Consider the following 17,075-nt stretch of genomic DNA (forward strand, 5'->3'; position numbering starts at 1 on the left):
ACTCAGTTGGGGGAGTCACAGGGGCTGTAGGAGGTGAATGGATACTGAAGAGCACTTGCTGAGGGGGATGAGCAAGCGAAGGACCCCTAGGCTTTAGGTGTGAGGCTTTTGGTAGAGCCAGGCATTAGCTTTCTCCATGCCGAATTGGAGAGGTTGCTGGATTATCCACGTGGAGGTGTCCTGAGGGAGTTGGGTGCAGGAGTTGGGAATTGTGCTGAGAAATCAGTTCTGGAGACAGCAGTTGTGAAGCATAGATTTGAACCTTGGGACTGAATCAGACCACTGGACACAGATGGGAGAAGGGCCTTGGGGTCCCACACTCATCCTTGGTTTCACTTCCTATGGTTTGAGTCGCCCAGGGTCAACCAGGGTTTGAAAATACAGACACTGGAGAGCGAGCAGGAGAGCACTTCACACAGCTTGTATGACAGCACTTCATCGTAATTTTTCTAGCTTATTATTACTTATTGCTGTTCATCTCTTGCTGTGCCTAGTTTATAAATCAAACTTTGCTATGGGTACACAGAGAGTTTAGCATTATCCACAGCTTCAGGCGTCCACAGGGGTCTTGAAACGTGTATCCCACTGCATTTAAAGTCAAAGAGGGGAGAGAATCAGCACAGGGATCAGAGAAGAAGCTGCCATGAGTCTGGGGGAAACCACAGAAAAGCTGGTGTCACAGGGAGTGGTTTGGAGAACCAAACAGAAAACAGAAGAGAAAAGGATTTTCCAACGGAGGGCTGGCGATCTGTGTGTAAGGCTGCTGGAAAGGCCTGGTAAGGACAGCAAAGGGAGGGTTGCCTTCTGGAGGTCACCTGCCACTTTGCCAAGAGCCATCTAGCATAGAGGGGAAAAGTGGTGAAGACGATAGGAGGTCAGGAAGAGCAGGGGCAGCCACAGAGGACCACTTCCAACCTTGTTTTCAGTAAAGGAGGGCAAACTTTCGACCAGCAGCTGGAGGTGGATGTGAGATAAGAACATTTTGTTTGTTTCTGGTTTTGCTTTTGTGAGTCTTGATTCTTGAGCCTCGGTGGAGGGGGAGGGAGGGGAGTGGAATGGGCCACAGCCAGGCTGGGGTGAGAGCAGGGTGTCCGAAGAGGAGGTGGGGTCAGAAAGGAAGAAAGTGATGCCGGAGAGAGGAGAAAGAGGAGAAGCCTACCCAGGAAAAGGCAGGAGTGGACTCCATGGGCAGGGGCAGGGGCAGGGGCAGGGGCGTGACTTCCGCCTCCACAGGAGGCACCTAACACGGGCACAGGCTCAGTTAAGCTGCAAGTTTTGTCATCAGGATGCTGAGCAGGTTTCCAAGTGGCTGTTGCTCTTTGTCTCCATGAACTACAGGTCAAGACCATCAGCTGAGCGTGGGGAGCAGCAGTGCAGGGACCTGGAGTACAGAGGGGAAGGTGTGGACAGTCACTAGGACATGTTTGTCATGGTAAGTGCCACTTGAGATGTAACGGGAGTCTGTCACCATAACCAGGGGACTCTGCAGGAACTGGTAGCTGCTTGGGCGCAGGTGTGACAGCTACTAGGTTGGAGCCTGGCAGGTGAGGCTGTCAGAGAGAGTTTGCAGGGCAGTGATCGTAAGAAAGCACCACAGCCAGGCTGGGGTGTCCGATGAGGAGGTGGGGTCAGTGACAACTGAAGGTCCCTCTGAGGTGGAGGACAGAGGACGCGAGGGGATGTGCGGAGGCTGGGATGCATGAGGCTGCAGTCCCAGTGGGGGCATGTTTAGTGTGGCTTACAGGCTCTGACCCAGGAAGGGACAGTCAGCTGCAGGCCAGGGACAGGCCATTCCTGTGAGCTGGTTGAAGAACAAAGCAGCTGAGATACTGAGTGGAGAAGCCACCAGAATATGAAGGGATCAAGAGTGGGGTATTGAGGGAAATAAAAGGATACTTATGTCAGTTACCAGTGACAGGGGTGCGTCAGGGTGGGCAGGAGAGGGCACCACCCAGAGGGGCAAAGTCTGAGGACATGAACTTCAAAGGACACGGGCTGAAGAAGGGAGCAAAGGGCCTGGAAGTGGCGATGGCAGCAAGTGCACGTCTGTCCTGTCAGCAGGCAGGGTGAGAGGGGAAAACCACCTGCTCTCAAGTTGCTGTGATGGGAGCAGAGATCCAGGGCGAATGCAGGCCCGAGTCGGGTGGGGATGCAGATGTCCTGAGACATGAGGGCTACAGGACAGAGGCTGCTGGGAGGGGGGGCTGCGCCCTCGGCTCAGATACCATGTGGCGAGGCTGGGGCGAGAGTTGGCGACTAGGCGTGGGGTGGGGGCTTGACCTTCTGGAAGTGCAGAGGTGAACAGGGAGGTAGGAAATAATGGGGTCAGTGTTGATGACCTCATAAGAATTTGGTTTCGTAGCAGGAATATAATGACATCTGATTATCTCACTTTTCTTTCTTTTTTTACTTTATATTTTTATTATATTTTGTTGTTAAATCATAGCTGTGTACATTAGTGAAATCAAGGGGTACAATGTGCTGGTTTCATATACAATCTGAAACATTACCATCAAACTGTACAACGCAGCCTTCATGGCATTTTCCTAGTTATTGTATGTAGACATTTGTATTTTGCCTTTAGTAAGTTTTGCCTGTACCCATTCTAAGATGCACCATAGGTGTGGCCCTATCTATCACCCTGCCTCCATCCTAACCTCCCCCCTCCCTTCCCCTTCCTGATCCCTTCCCCATCAAAATCTCTGAGAGCTCCTCCTTGCGCTTTGAGCAAGTCCGACTCCTCAGCGCTATGAAGAAACCCCATCACAGTCTAGCCCTTCCTGCCGTCTCTGCTCACCGCTGGGCTGCCACGGGCCAGTCTGCACCCAGCTGAGTTTTGTTCATGCTCAGTTGATATTCTGGGCAGCCAGGAGCACAGCAGTTAAGACAATCTGGATTTGAATCCTGGCTCTTCCATGCTGGCGAAGTATTTGACTGCTCTGTGCTTTGGTTTTCCACCTGCAAGATGGGATGAGTAATGGCAGCTTCCTTGGAGGGCTGTGTTCTCATCACGCACCTAGGTCTCTGCCCTGTGGGTCAGTGGCAATAGTCATTCTCTCCAGCTACCCCTTATCCAGGGACACTCATGCTGCCCCTGTTCTCCCCACCCCAGGCTCCCTGCACTCACCTTCCTGCAGACACCCAGAGGGCTCACAAATGCCGCCCCAGTCCTGCTGTAGCTGCCTACGTGGTACCATGTGCCCTTGTCTGGTGACTCTCACCAGATTATTTGCCACTTTCTTCTCAGGGCACACATGCCGCCTGGCACACAGTAGGTGTTTACAAATGTCTGTCGAATGGCAGAAAGAACAGATGACTCCTCCAGAGGGAGAGGTGGCGGGTCCCTGGCTGCAGGGGTGTGGGCTCTGCAGACATCTGTGCCTTCTCAGCCCAGCCAGCCGTGCTGGGAGTGGCCAGCCATGTTCCTCTGCATGCAACTTGCTTACGCAGGAGGACATCTGTGGCTTCTATCTTTCTGTTTTAAAATTTGGATTGAAGCTTGGAGGAGGAAAAAGACTCTACCTTGAAAAATTTGAAAATCACTGGTCTGGCTGGTGCTCTCTGCATGTGAGGACCCCAGGGTCAGTTGATTCAGACCCTGACAAAAAGTGTCTATGAAGTCAGTAACACATTCAGAATAAATTTTATTTTTCTATAAGCATACAAAACATGGTGTCTGCGTATGACAAACATATTATACTGAAATCTCATAGTTGACCCCTTCCTGGACTGACCCCTCCCCCACTGACCACCTCCTCATATCAACCACCTCCCCGTACTGACCACCTCCCCACACTTACCACCTCCCCTTACTGACCACCTCCCCACACTTACCACCTCCCCTTTCTGACCACCTCCCCGCGCTGACCACCTCTTCAAGTTGACCTCATTTCCATAGACTGGACATGCACCCCATGTACGTTTCAGTACAGCAGGCCTAGTTCCTTATGGTGACCACCTCCGTATGTTGACCGGAGTGTCCCAGTCCCTTGGATGGTCACCTTACAGAGGTTCTGCTGGATTTTCAGCCCATGCTCAGTGTACCTGAGGATGGTTCTATCACCTGCAGGAACCTGAGACCACGAAGGGCAGCGGCCCTGGGGCTGTGAACCTGGAGTTGGACCTGTCCCTCAGGTCTAAAGACTGATGCTCTCTGCTCTTCAATGGAGCAATAATAAGGGCTAACTCCAGAGGCCTGGCCCTGAGAATGTCAGCTGCCTCTAAAAGTTTGGCTCGGATTGAGCAACTCACCCTGACCTCTGACACTGCAGAGGTCTGACCGCCAACCAGGGTTGCTTGTTGCAACAGGCACGGAAGAGACCAGAACCCGGACAACCCGAGAGCCTCAGGCAGCGTCTGAGCTGGTCTGAAGTCTGTTATAGCAGAGGGGGAATTTCGAGAGAAAGCAAAGCTACTGGGAAGCATCTGGGGTGAAGAAACCTAATGTCTCTCACTAACAGGCCTAAAGCCATCTGCTGCTGGGACAGCGGCTGCCGGCTCCTTTAGATAAACAGCAGCAGCCTCCAGCCATGGGGGGAGGGCAATGGGAGGCAGAGGGAGGCAGTGCCGCTCACCCCACTAAGGCAGATGTGCTGTCATGAAAGCAGGTCTTAGATTTGTATGTATCTGCAAGTTAGGCACTAAAACCACAGTCAATTATTTGAAGTGTGGGAGATAAACAAGGGAGTCATACAAACACTCTGCATGAAAGATTCACTCCAACAAAGCCCAACCTTCCACATCCCAGATCAAAGTAAGAGTCCCAAGGGAAGTGGGAGACTCACAACTCAGGGGCTTGGGCCCTTGAGGGCTGCCCCAGGCACAGAGCCACGGAGTCCGCCAACTCCTGTCCACACCTAGTACACAGTCTTTCCTGCCAAGCTTCCTGCACTGCTGCTTTTTCTCCAGCAATGAACAATTATTGTCCCATCCCTGACTCTACTGAACAAATTCCTGGTGCAGATGTCTACATTTGGAAAGCTTCAGCAGCCGCCTCCAGAGGGCAGGTGTCTGAGTTATCCAGCCGCCTGGGGAGGGTACCTAAACTTGGCATTCACTGCACATTTCTTTTTATGGAGACCTGCTTTAAAGCAGATTGTTACTTGGGCAAAGTGATACAAACACAGAGAGGAAAGGGCCTGGGAGACCCTCTGGTCCATTGGTTTTGTTGGCTTACTTATTCACTGTTCACACATTTCAGGAATACTGGTATTATGCCAGCACCGTTACTGGACACGGGGTGACGGGGCAAATGGGAGACCAAGTCCCTGACACCTGCAGCGTCCATTCCTGTGAGAGAGGCTGATGGCAAGTGAAACTTAAAGCCATATCTGATGCCTGACAGTGACAGCTCAGCAGAAGGGAAGTCAAGCAGTGTCAGAGTCAGCACGGCACCGTCCCATGGAAATGCAGCCATGTGTCGCTCAATGCCAGGGACGTGTTCTGAGACATGTGCCATTAGTCTGTTTCATTCTGTGTGAATGTCGTAGAGCTACTTACACAAACCCAGGTGGAGGGCCTACTACACACCTGCCCACAGCACCCCCCTTCATTTTGGAGACAAAGTCTCACTTTGTAGCTCTGGATAAAGTGCTGTGGTGTCATAGCTCACAGCAACCTCAAACTCTTGGCTTCAAGCCATCTTCCTTCCTCAGCCTCCCAAGTAGCTGGGACTATAGGTGCCCACCATGATGCCTCGGTAGTTTTTCTATATATTTTTAAAAATATTTTTTGTTGTTGTTACAGTTTGGCCGGGGCCGGGCTTGAACCCACCACCTTTGGTTTATGAGGCTGGTGCCCTACTCACTGAGCCACAGGCACCACCCTTTTTAAAAATTTTTAGTAGAGATGGAGGCTTGCTCTGGCTTAGGCCGTTCTCCTGAGCCTAAACAATTCACCCACCTTGGCCTCCCAAAGTGCTGGAATTGAGCCACTGTGCCCAGCCTGTACCCCTTTTTAATAAAAGGGTTTGTTTTGTAAAATTTGGACTCAGTCAAAAGACCACACTTAAGGATCTAGAAGGTCACGTGTGGTCCCAAGGCCACAGGGTCCCCACTGCTGGAGCCTGCGCAGCACAGGTCTGTACAGAATACTATAAGCAATTGTGACATGATGGTAAATATCAATGTGTCTAAACATTTCTAAACATCAAAAAGCTATAGTAAAAGTCTGGTATAAAAGATAAGACAGTCCACCTGCCCTGAGCACTTACCATGGACAGAGCTTGCAGGGTGGAAGCTGCTCGGGGTGAGTCTGTGAGTGACTGTGAGGCCGGGATGCCACTGTGCACCCCTGCAGGCTTCATAAACACTGTACATGAAGGCTGCACTGAATTTATAAAAAGGTATTTCTTCCTTCAATAATAAATTGGCCTTAGCTTACTGTCATGTTTCTACATCATAAACTTTTATTTTTTTTTTATTTATTTTTTTTTTAACTTTATTTTATTTTATTTTTTTTTTTGGCCAGGGCTGGGTTTGAACCCGCCACCTCTGGCATATGGGACTGGCACCCTACTCCTTGAGCCACAGGCGCCGCCCACATCATAAACTTTTAAATAAAAAATTTTTTTAACTTTTGATTCTTTTCTAATAACACTTAGTGAAAACACACATTGCATTTTTTTCTTTGTATCTCTATTCTGTAAGCTTGTCTATTAAATATTTTTTGTTTTACTTTTTTAACTTTTTAATTAAAAACTAACATAGAAACATTAGCCTCGTTTTACACAAGGTCAAGGTCATCAATATCACTGCCTTCTAACTCCACCTCTTATTGGGGCAGTAACATGTGCAGAGCTGTCCCCTCCTGGGACAAGGGCTCCTTCTGGCTCCCTCCTGAAGGGCCGACCTGAGGCTACTTTACAGTTAACTTTTTTTTTTTTTTTTTTAATAAGTAAAGGAATGTACTCTAAAGGCAAAAAGTATAGCATGGTGAATGTGTCAACTGGCCACATAGTCATTTATTGTCATTGTCAAGTATATTATGTATGCATATAACCAGATAAGCTGTGCTTGCCTACGACTGGCAGGCCGTTGCTTTGCTCCCAGCAGCATCACCACAAACTTAGGAGCAAGGTGTTGCCCTAAGACATCATTGAGAGCAACACTGTATGTGAGGTCTGTTGTCAGCTGAAAGGTCATTCCGCGTGGCACAGTATAATGAAAGCTACTTAGGTGATTTACAACTTCCTAGTAGGCACATTTAAAAGAGTAAAGATAACATGCAAAATTAGTTTTATTGATACATATTCTATTTAGCCTAATATGGTATATCAAATATTACCATTTCAACAAGTGATAAGTATAAAAATCATCAACGAGGTGTTGTGCAGTCTGTGAACGAAGTCTCTGAAGTTCTGTGCACCGTGCACTTCCATCTCATGCGGGTCTGGGTGACCACACCGCCAGTGCTCAAGAGGTACAAGCAGTTGGTGGCACGGGGCTGGCACGTAAAAGGGCAGTGGCCACATGGCAGGTAGGGTGGCTGGAGACTGCATCTGTGTGGAGGTGTAGGTTCAGAGTAAAGGACCAGACTGTGCAGGTGTCTGCAGAGAGAGACGACCAGGAACAAAGGCTGGGAGCTGGGAGTAACTCTGGGTGACAGTCAGCAAGGAGGCCAGCATGACCCCATGAGAATGCGCCTTTCCCTTCACCAGTCCCAAGGACACACACAGGCCTTGCAGTGGGACTGTCCCCATCAAATACCAGGTCTGTGTAACTTCCCAAACGCTCTGCGGCAAATGAGAAGCCATTTCCCCCCAACCCACCTCAGATCAATACCTGTGTTAAATAAAACAAGGTGGATTATTTAAAAAAATGAAAACTTTAAAAAGAAATGAACATATGAAATACAAGACACTTTTTAAAAAAGAATTTTACTCAACCGACATGAAGCTGTTCTATGAGATTGCTACAGAGCGTGTATACTGCAGCTGACCCCGGCCAGGTGGCTGTGCTGAGACGGCCCTTGGAGTAGCAACCAGTCAGATATCCCCAAAGGTTAGACCTTTAACCCATCTGCACCTCAGTATCCTCACTTCAAAAATAGAAATTACCACCTCTTTCACAGGCTATTTTTTTTAATGGATTAAATAAAATAGCCCTTGTGAAAGCCAGCTGGACAATGCCAGTGACTGCTATTAAAGTCACTGCTGACTGCCACAGGCTGTTGCCCCAGTTGGCTGCCAGGCCCCTGAGGCCAAAGACAGCTTTGGCCTCACTTTATCAACCCAGGATTCTGTCGTGCCTGGAGACTAAATAGATATGCAATAAATTGCTGTGGAATTCTGGGAAAATACTTTGAAATCCTCAGGTAGAAGGCATTTGGAAACAGCTTCCTTCCTTCCTTCCTTCCGTAGCATAATCAGATGGATTTCAGCTTTGGATATGACCTAAGTTCAAACTCAATTTCTTCCACTCACTAGATTCAGCAAGTCACTTCACCCCTTGGAACTTGAGTCTTCACATCTGAAAAATAAATAACACCCTATGAGGGTGTTGTGAGGGTTGAATGAGATGAGATATGCAAATCACCAGGGTGTCCACAAAGGGACCTCTTGTCCCTCTCCTCCCGAGAGAAGCCTGCTTGTGCAGGGGCCACCCAGCGCGGGCAGGAGGGAGGCCTGGCATTTCTGGCCTGGTGAGCATTCCTGGGCCTTTTATTGGCAGCGCTGGAAGGTTCGAGCAGCTGACAGCAAACTGGCATCAGCGCCTGGCAGAGACATAAATATGGGTCCTCCCCAGGCAGGCAGGCTCCATTCTTACCCCACCCTGCCTGGAGGCTGGTTCCAAACACGCCCATGACCGTGGGTGGTGAAAGGGGTCTGCTTTGAAGTTAGCAGTTACACCCAAAGTCCTCCCTGTTTAAAAAAACAAAACAAAACAATCCTAAAGCACCCTGGATCAATCCGACAGTGCTCGCCACTTCCTTAGGGCCAAAGGTATAGCAGCTCTCTCTCGGAGAGTGCAGGCTGCTGGGAAGACCCTAAGGTGTTAGGGTATCTGGGCCGTGAACCCCTCCAACTCAGTTGTGTTTATGTCACATGATCTCACAGCACACTTTGGAGGCATTCGTTTGTTTTTTTTAATTGAGGTAAATAACGTAAAATTCATGATCTTAGCCATCTTTTACTGTCTGTTCATTGTGAACTGAAGTGGTGGTGACGTGTAAGTACATTCGCTGTCACCACCATCCATCTCCAGAACGCTTCCTATCCTACAAAACTGAAACTCTTTCCTTGGTAAACAACAGCTCCCTGGGCCCAGACCCCGGGCCCTGGCCACGGCCATCCTGCTTTCCATCTCTGGGACTGTGACTACTCCAGGCGCCTCACGCAGGACGGTACTTTCCTCAGACTCCCCTGTGCTGTGCCAGGCCTCCAAGGGTCCTCCCTCTGTGAGGCTGAATCCCATCCTGTCATATGTACATGTCACATTTTACTTCTCCGTGCGTCCTGAGATGGGACCGCGGTCACTTCCACCTTTTTGCTGCTATGATACAAAAATCCCCCGACCTGGCTTCATTGCTGGGCTGTGTGCCCAGTCTGGCATTGCTAGATGACCTGGGAATTCTTCTTAACGTTTCTGGAAGAGCCGCCGTCCGCAGAGGCTGCACCTTTTCACATTTCCCCTACAGCATATAGGGTTCCCATCTCTCTGAGTCCTCACAGACACCGACTATTCCTTTTTTTCTTTTCTTTACACTAGCCACCCTAATGGTGTGAGGTGGTATCTGGAGGTCATTTTGACTTCAAGATTTATTCATTTTTAATCACCATTTTTCAGAAAGAGTGCCTGCCTGAGATGTTAGAGCTAACCACTCAAGTTCACCCGCTAACCTGCGGAGAGGCCAGGCGGCTCTGGGGTGGGCAGCGGAAGCCCACAGGCCTCCAGTGTGGCCCCTGCTGCTCCCACCCAGTGTGGCACCAATGTCCCACCCAGTGCAGCCTCCACCATCCTGTTGTACAAACCTCTGTCGAGGCAGCATGAACGGGGAGAGGGAGAGGGATCTGAGAGCGCAGCAGCCCCACTGCACGATCTGAGCAAGCGTGGCAGAAAAACCTCCCGTTACTCATATTCCTCATCTGCAAAAAAAGTGCTAGATAAGAGCATCCCTTCCTAGGGCGGTGGGGGGGGGGGTTTAGAGGAGACACCGGAAGAGCCCTTCTCACTGTCCCTGCACCCGCAGAACTTCCAGAAGCCCCAGCACAGATGGGGACACCAGCTCCAGCATCAGGGTCCTGCCCTCCCTGCGCTCTGGAGGCCTGGTAGGGAAAGAAGCGCTATCTAAATATTTACACCTTGTTCCTCGAGACAGTGTGCTGAGGAGGTGAGGAGAAGGGCCTGGTGGGAACCAGTCTTCCTCAGAGGCTCAGGCAAGTTCTGCCCCCTACCTGCCGGCTGCCATTTACATGACGGGCGAGACAGCAACTCTTCTGGGTCCTTGTCCTGGAACTGTGGGGGAAAAGTCAAAGACTTGCTCAGCATCTGCATTTTAAAACTCTCAACCACTCCTTGACTAATCCTGGGTCTAATCCAGGTGTCCTAAACTAATAATCTCCTTCAATTCTTAGGGCGGAATTAACTGTCTTTTCTTTCAGGCAAACATACCCGGGAGCTGGTTTTAGGATATTTTATTTTATGATTTATTTATTTATTTATTTATTTATTTATTTGAGACAGAGTCTTGCTCTATCTCCAGGCTAGAGCTCAGTGGTGTCTTCATAGCTCTCAGCAACCTCAAATTTCTGGGCTCAAGTGATCCTCCTGTCTCAGCCTCCCACGTAGCTGGAGCTATAGGCTGGCACCATAGTGCTCAGCTGAATTTGTCTATATTTAGTAGAGACAAGGTCTCACTCTTGCTGAGGCTGGCCTCAAGCTCCTCCTACCTTGGCCTCAAAAGGTGCTAGGATTACAGGTGTGGGCTACTACAGCTGGCCAGGACTTCTTTCTTTTTGAAAAATACTCAAGTGATGCCTTCTAAGAGTAGAAACAAGGCATCAAGGAGGATTTGAGGGTTGATAGAGATTATACTCTGAGATACACATCAGCTCTGTGAGGGCAGAACCACAAACGTGTCTGTGTGGCTGAGTGTCACATACCCTCGGTTTACAAAGCCCGTATGCCCTGACCCATCTTAAATAATGCCGTAAGTATTTGTTGAATGCAGGGCTTCAACCCAACCCATATTTCCATCACTGATTATGTGCCAGGCAACACTGATATTCAATTCATAAATGAACACACTTGCTATTCAGGTACCATGTGTCCTGCACACACACACACACACACACACACAAATCTAAGTCTTACAGCTCCACAGGTAGGAAGTATTATCCCCATTTGGTAAATGGGAGAGCCTAAGTCTCAAGGGTGGTGAGGTTTTTGCCTAAGTTCTTATATCTAGTAAGTGGCAGAAGCAGGATTTGAACCTACATCTCTCGCACACCATCACCTGACTGGCCTGCCTTCAGTGACTACCTGCCTCCCGTGCCCTGCCTGCACTAACCCCTACTCGTGTGGACCCGCCTGTGCGGAGAACGAAGGAACAAGCCCTGTGCCTTTTCCTCTCTCGGGTAGACAGGTGCACACCCTTGCCCTTCCTCTTATGAAGAATCACAGAACTTCAGGGGCTGCAGGAAAACATGGAAGATTCTTCTCCCCATGGGGAGGGCTCGGGTGGAGTCTGCAGAAGGCCCTCCCGGGAGTGACATGGGCTCTTTGGTAAGTACCAGGGGGTGCCTGCCTGCCTGCAGTCACTGCTGGCCTTGCCAATTACAGCCCCTTTCATCTGCTGAGCTTCAAGAGCTTTTCCCCACTTAACTTGTTAATCTTCGCCCCCTCCCTCTGATGCAGATGACAAGCTTAATAAGTCCTCATCTAGAGACAAAACAGAGCCAGGAGACAGCGGCAGAGCCAGACAGGAGACTGGGTCACTTATCCCTCCTTTCCTGGCTCATCGCCTCTCTCGCTGAAAGAAGGGTTTTCAGCTTCGCCTTGAGTTGGCTTCTGCCTTGCTTTTTGGTATCCTAGTTCTGAAAATAAAGCCTGGTTGGTCTGAATCTTAACGTACAAAGGCGGTTGTGCAAACCATTACGTTGTTTTCTTTTTAGCATTATATTCATCTTGGTCTCTCTGGGCTGCTGGGAGACTCCGTTTCAGCTCTCACTGGTGCTGATGGCTCTCACACCCCTCGACTGGATCAGCTTAAGGCGCTGTGGGCAGAGAAAGCTTCTCTGGGGCCCCTGCAGCTGTGGACTGAGCTGGCATTGCTGTGCTTTGAGGTCCCCGTGTTCTGTTGCATGAGAATTTAGGCCCAGTCAGCCATGCTTTGGGCCAGGTGTCTGTGGCCTGCAGGGAGGTGAGACTGGATGTCTCTCTCCACCCTCCTGCCACCACCCTCCTGCCACCCTCAGGCCTCTGTCAACTCTTTGCCTTGGGAAATCGTCTCTGCAGCTCAAGGCTCACTCCTCCCCTCCAGGCTCTGCTGCACAATCTTCTTAATGAATTTCTGCTCTTACAAAAGCCAGAAAGAGAAATCACCTCTCAGCAGCTCTGGTTCCCAGACGCCCCTGAGGCAGAGGAAACAAGGGGCCGGATACTCTGGAGGTGTGTGCGTGTGTGCAGGGAGAGGAAGACAGAAACCCAGAAGACAGAACAGGATTAACATCCCTTCCGTTTTCCTTAAGGTCCCCATCAAAGCAACTTCCAGAAGGGGGATTAGGACACCTCAGTTTCCCCAGCTGCCATCACAGCGTGCACAGGATGACAGAGACTGGTTTCCTCACAGTCCTGGAGGCTGGGAGGCCGAGGCCAAGGTGCTGGCAGGTTGGCCTGGTTTCTCCCGAGGCTTCCCTCCCCAGCTTACCCCTCCTTCCTGTGTCCTCACGTGGCCTTTTCTCTGTGCACAGGCGACCCTGGCGTCACTTCCATCAGGGACACCAGTCACACAGGATTAAAGCCCATCCTGAAAGCCTCATTCAACTAAATCACCTCTTTAAAGACTTTTCTCCAAATACGGCACATTCTAAGGCCCTAGAGGTTGGGATTTCAGCACATGAATGTGGCCCATAACATAAGGGTTAAATGTGTTTTTTTAAAAAATGTTCCCTTCTGCCCCTCTGCAAACCGCAAGCACCTTCTTTCAGGCTGTGGAGTCTACAGACTTGACTCAAATTCTTGCTGCAGTGTTTTCTAATCATCTGGTTTCTGTCCTTCAGCGTCTCTGGGCACCAGCGTCTCCATCTTCAGTATGGAGCTAACAATGGTGACCGTCTCGGAGGGAGCTGCAGGGATTAGGTGACATGAGGTTGGTGGCACACTCAGAACAGTGACTGAAGGTTGCACAAGTCCCTGACTAAAGTTATCCCATCCACCTGTCCCCCGAGTGACTCTAACTCTGCCCTGAAGTCTCAGCACAGAGCCCACTTTCTCCAGGAACCCCTCCAAGATGCATCAGGTGTGGGCTGGGCACGTCACCTGGGTATTTCCCCAGTAATAACACTCAGCACACGGGGTGTAAGGGTCAGCCTGAGGGGCTCTGTTCCTCGGTGCATGAAAACATCACAAGCCAGGTCCCCCGTCCTGTGACTTTCTCGTAGCCAGTGGGTGTTAGCTGCCCAGAAAACATTACAGGGAAGAGGAGAGGGCTGGGTGGGTACAGAGAGGTGGGGGCACAACAGAGCAGGGCTTCTTGGCCTTAGCACTGTGAACATTTGGCCCAGATAACGCGACTGTGGGGGGGCTTCCCTGCGTACCTCAGAAGGGTTGGCGCCGTCCGGGCCTCCACCCCCTAGATGCCGGCAGCACTGCCCTTCTCTTGCCATGACAGCAAGACATGTTGCTAGACACTGCCAAATGTCTCCCTGGGGAGAAGGGGTGGGTGAGGCAAACTTGTCCCAGTTGAGGACTCTAAGGTTTAGGTCGGTGGTTCTCAAACTGATGTGTATCAGCGTCTCAGAAACAGGGATTGCTGGGCCTTGTCCCCAGAATTTCTGGTTTACTTTACTGTGTTGGGTGGGCCCAAGAATTTGCATTTCTAATGCTGGCGCTGCTGTCAGGGGCCACTTGGGAACCACTGCCTGAGAAGCCAGCAAGGCTCAAGTCTCTGTGACACTAACAGACATGTGCTGAGTACTTGTGGGCCTGAGGCTAGAGCTGGCAGAGTAAAGAGAAATCCCACAGACTTCAGCTTATGAGAAACACATTCACAAAGACCTCCCTCCATCTGCAGGCATCAAGGAAACAGAAGGCACAGAGGAAGGGCGAGAAACAGCAAGCCGAGCGGGTCAAGTGAGGACAGACCACGCTGGGCGAGGGGGAGGCAGTGCAAGGAGCCCCAGCCCCTACCCCACCGGTCATACCCACAGAGGCCTTCACCAGTATTCATTCAAAAAAGGTTTGCTGAGGCCTGGTGCGATGTCTCACTCCTTTAATGCCAGCACTTTGCAAGGCTAAAACAGGAGGATCCCTTGAGCTCTGGAGTTCAAGACTAGCCTGAGCAAGAGCAAGACCCTGTCTTACTAAAAATGGAAAACATAGCCAGATGTCCTGGTGGGCGCCTATAGGGCCAGCATCTCCGCAGGCTGAGACAGGAGAATCGCTTGACCCAGGAGTTTGGGGTTGCTGTGAGATAGGCTGATGCCATAGTACTCTAACCTGGGCCACAGAGTGAGACTCTGTCTAAAATAAAACAAAATAAAATATTTGCTAAGCACCAGCTGGATACCAGCCATTTCTCTGGGTGCTGGAATACACGGAGGATGTAGCAGAAGAAAATCCTTGCCATCGTGGTACTTAGGTTCTGATGTGGTGAGAGGGGATACTAAATAAATACCGTGACATGTTAAAAAGCAATACGTTCATGGGGAAAAAATCAGAATAAGTAGGACTGGAGGTGGGAATGGGACTTACAATGTTAAAGATGGTGGCAAATAGTGGGGTGCTGCTAATTGTTTAACAGATGGCTTTCTGGGGGTGAAGTTCTGATTTGTAGCAATGGCCAATTTCAAGGGTGTAAATATTCTCAACATGGCAGATTATAAACTATGAATTTGCTGCCAATAAAAGTGAAATCTGGAAGAAGAGTGAGGTAGGACGGTGTTGCTATCTTTTCACCATAACAGAAACAAGATGTAAATGACCTTAATATAGACAGCAGTAACACGCAAAGTAATTAGGAAATGAGGAGTTCGGAGTATTTTAAAATCTTGGCTTCTAATATAATTTATTTAATTATAAGTTTACATAACTTAGTTTTCAATGGTGTCTGTATTTACTGACTGGCTCCCAAATTTCCGGAAAATTTAACAGTCAGCTCTTCTGAGCTGGTGCTAGCTGGGCAGGCAGGTTACTGGGGGTTAGGGAAGGCCTTATTGAGAAAGTGACTTTTGAACAGAAACTTTGAGAGGTAAGGGAGCAAGGCCAGAGCATTGGGGATGAGCACCCTGCTTCCTTCCTGTGTACACATGGCCGTGGCCTTGAGCTGTCCCTGAGCCTAGGTGTCTCTGTTCCCCTGTTATGTTCACCCTTCCGGGCCAATCTCACAGGAGACCAACTGGGTAGAATACTTTCTTCTAGGCTTCCCTATATCCCTGGAAAAATACGTGGCTACGAAGATAGCATGAACAAACGGATGGCCTCAAGTGGACGGTGTCCTCCATGAGCCCACAACACCTTGAGCCCGGTTTAGTTCTTTTCTTTCTTTTTTTTTTTGGTAGAGACAGAGTCTTACCTGATCGCTCTCGGTAGAGTGCTGTGGCGTCACACAGCTCACAGCAACCTCCAAATCCTTGGGCTTAGGCGATTCTCTTGACTCAGCCTCTCAAGTGTTTTGTTCTGTTGTGTTCTGTCTGCCTCCCCCAGGTGTGTGAAAATGCCCCGCTCATGGCTGACGATCTCAAGTGCCTCGTTGTTGAAGGGCTCAACACTGATCTTACCCTGGGAAGGTGTAGGCATAGGGGGTTGAGTGACCACCTTTCTGTTGGGTGAGGTCCACAGGCTGGGACCCTTCTGCTGCAGCAGCTTGTCAGCACGACCACCTGCTTTCTGCTCTACCCAGCTAAGGCAAAAGACAGCTTGGACCAGCTACCGCCTGTCAGGCCAGGGGTTTGGGGCTTTATGTGGGTTGTGTTACTCACTTGTCACTACAGCCCAGCAGGTGGGTGTTCTTATCTCCACTTTACCTATGAGGAAAATGAGGAGAAAGACTGTGTCACCCAAGGTCACTTCGGCAGTAAGTGACAAACTTTTCACTTTGCTGCACAGCTTGTGTAAGAACTAGTTCCAGGCAGTAAGGAGGTCAGATGTAGAACATTAACTGTGATGCTCTCAGGCGGTGTGGGTGAGTACCCATTAGAACCCCAGCCACGCTTGGGAGCGCAGAGCAGAAACCAGTGATTCCACCTGCTGCAGGTGTCAGGGACACCTGGACGCTGGAGATGCTGCTGGCTGAACTCCATCTTCTGCAAAAGGTGTGGGGGTGCAGAGACCTCCAGCCAGGAATGGAGGTGTTAGAAGGGCCCCAGAGGAGAAATTTTCCACGGAGCTGTCTCAGGATCCCTCCTCCCCCCACCACAGCCTGGACCAAGGGCCTTGGGCCAACACCATTTATTTATTTATTTACTTAACAAAGCAAGCCAGACTACTGTTTCTTAAATATTAACTTTTTTTCCCCTGGTATTTCTACCCTGATGCAATCTACTGGTCTGAGTTTGTACTTCAGGGGAGGGAGGTTGTTGGGGAAGAAGGCACAAGGAGGTCGCCACTGTCTTCTGCCTTTGCTTTCCAAAAACTTTTGAATCCTCAAAGGAACAAAGAGGATCAGGGTATCCTCCAAAACGTCTGGGGGAAAAGACAAAACAGCAGGGCTGGGGGAAATAGTGAAGTTACCAACAGCAGGGTGGGCCGGTGTCAGCAGGTCGGCAGGACGGCCCCTAAGCACTCAGAATGCTTTAGGAAGTGAGGGGCAGGGGCTGCTCTCCCTCTCACCTGGGCAGTGCCCTAGGAACCAGGCAGACCCAGACTCCCCTGCTGCAGCTGGTGCAGACAGAGCGGCCAGGCTGTGGGCCCTCGGGG

General features: G+C 50.1%; 1 long non-coding RNA gene across 2 annotated transcripts; it reads right to left on the bottom strand.

Moving 5' to 3' along the window:
• Positions 1–7,139: 7,139 nt before the first annotated feature.
• On the bottom strand, positions 7,140–16,218 carry LOC128586151 (uncharacterized). Of its 2 annotated transcripts, XR_008380193.1 has the most exons (5): positions 16,139–16,218; positions 15,733–15,938; positions 13,138–13,285; positions 9,971–10,454; positions 7,140–8,468 (listed from the first exon to the last, which is right to left on the bottom strand). It is a non-coding gene; the product is annotated as an uncharacterized LOC128586151 (long non-coding RNA). The 2 variants fall into 2 exon arrangements; XR_008380192.1 differs by lacking the exon at positions 16,139–16,218 and having other exon boundaries at positions 15,733–16,093.
• Positions 16,219–17,075: the final 857 nt, after the last annotated feature.

Source organism: Nycticebus coucang, chromosome 5 (assembly GCF_027406575.1).
Source record: "Nycticebus coucang isolate mNycCou1 chromosome 5, mNycCou1.pri, whole genome shotgun sequence".
NCBI lineage: Eukaryota > Metazoa > Chordata > Mammalia > Primates > Lorisidae > Nycticebus > Nycticebus coucang.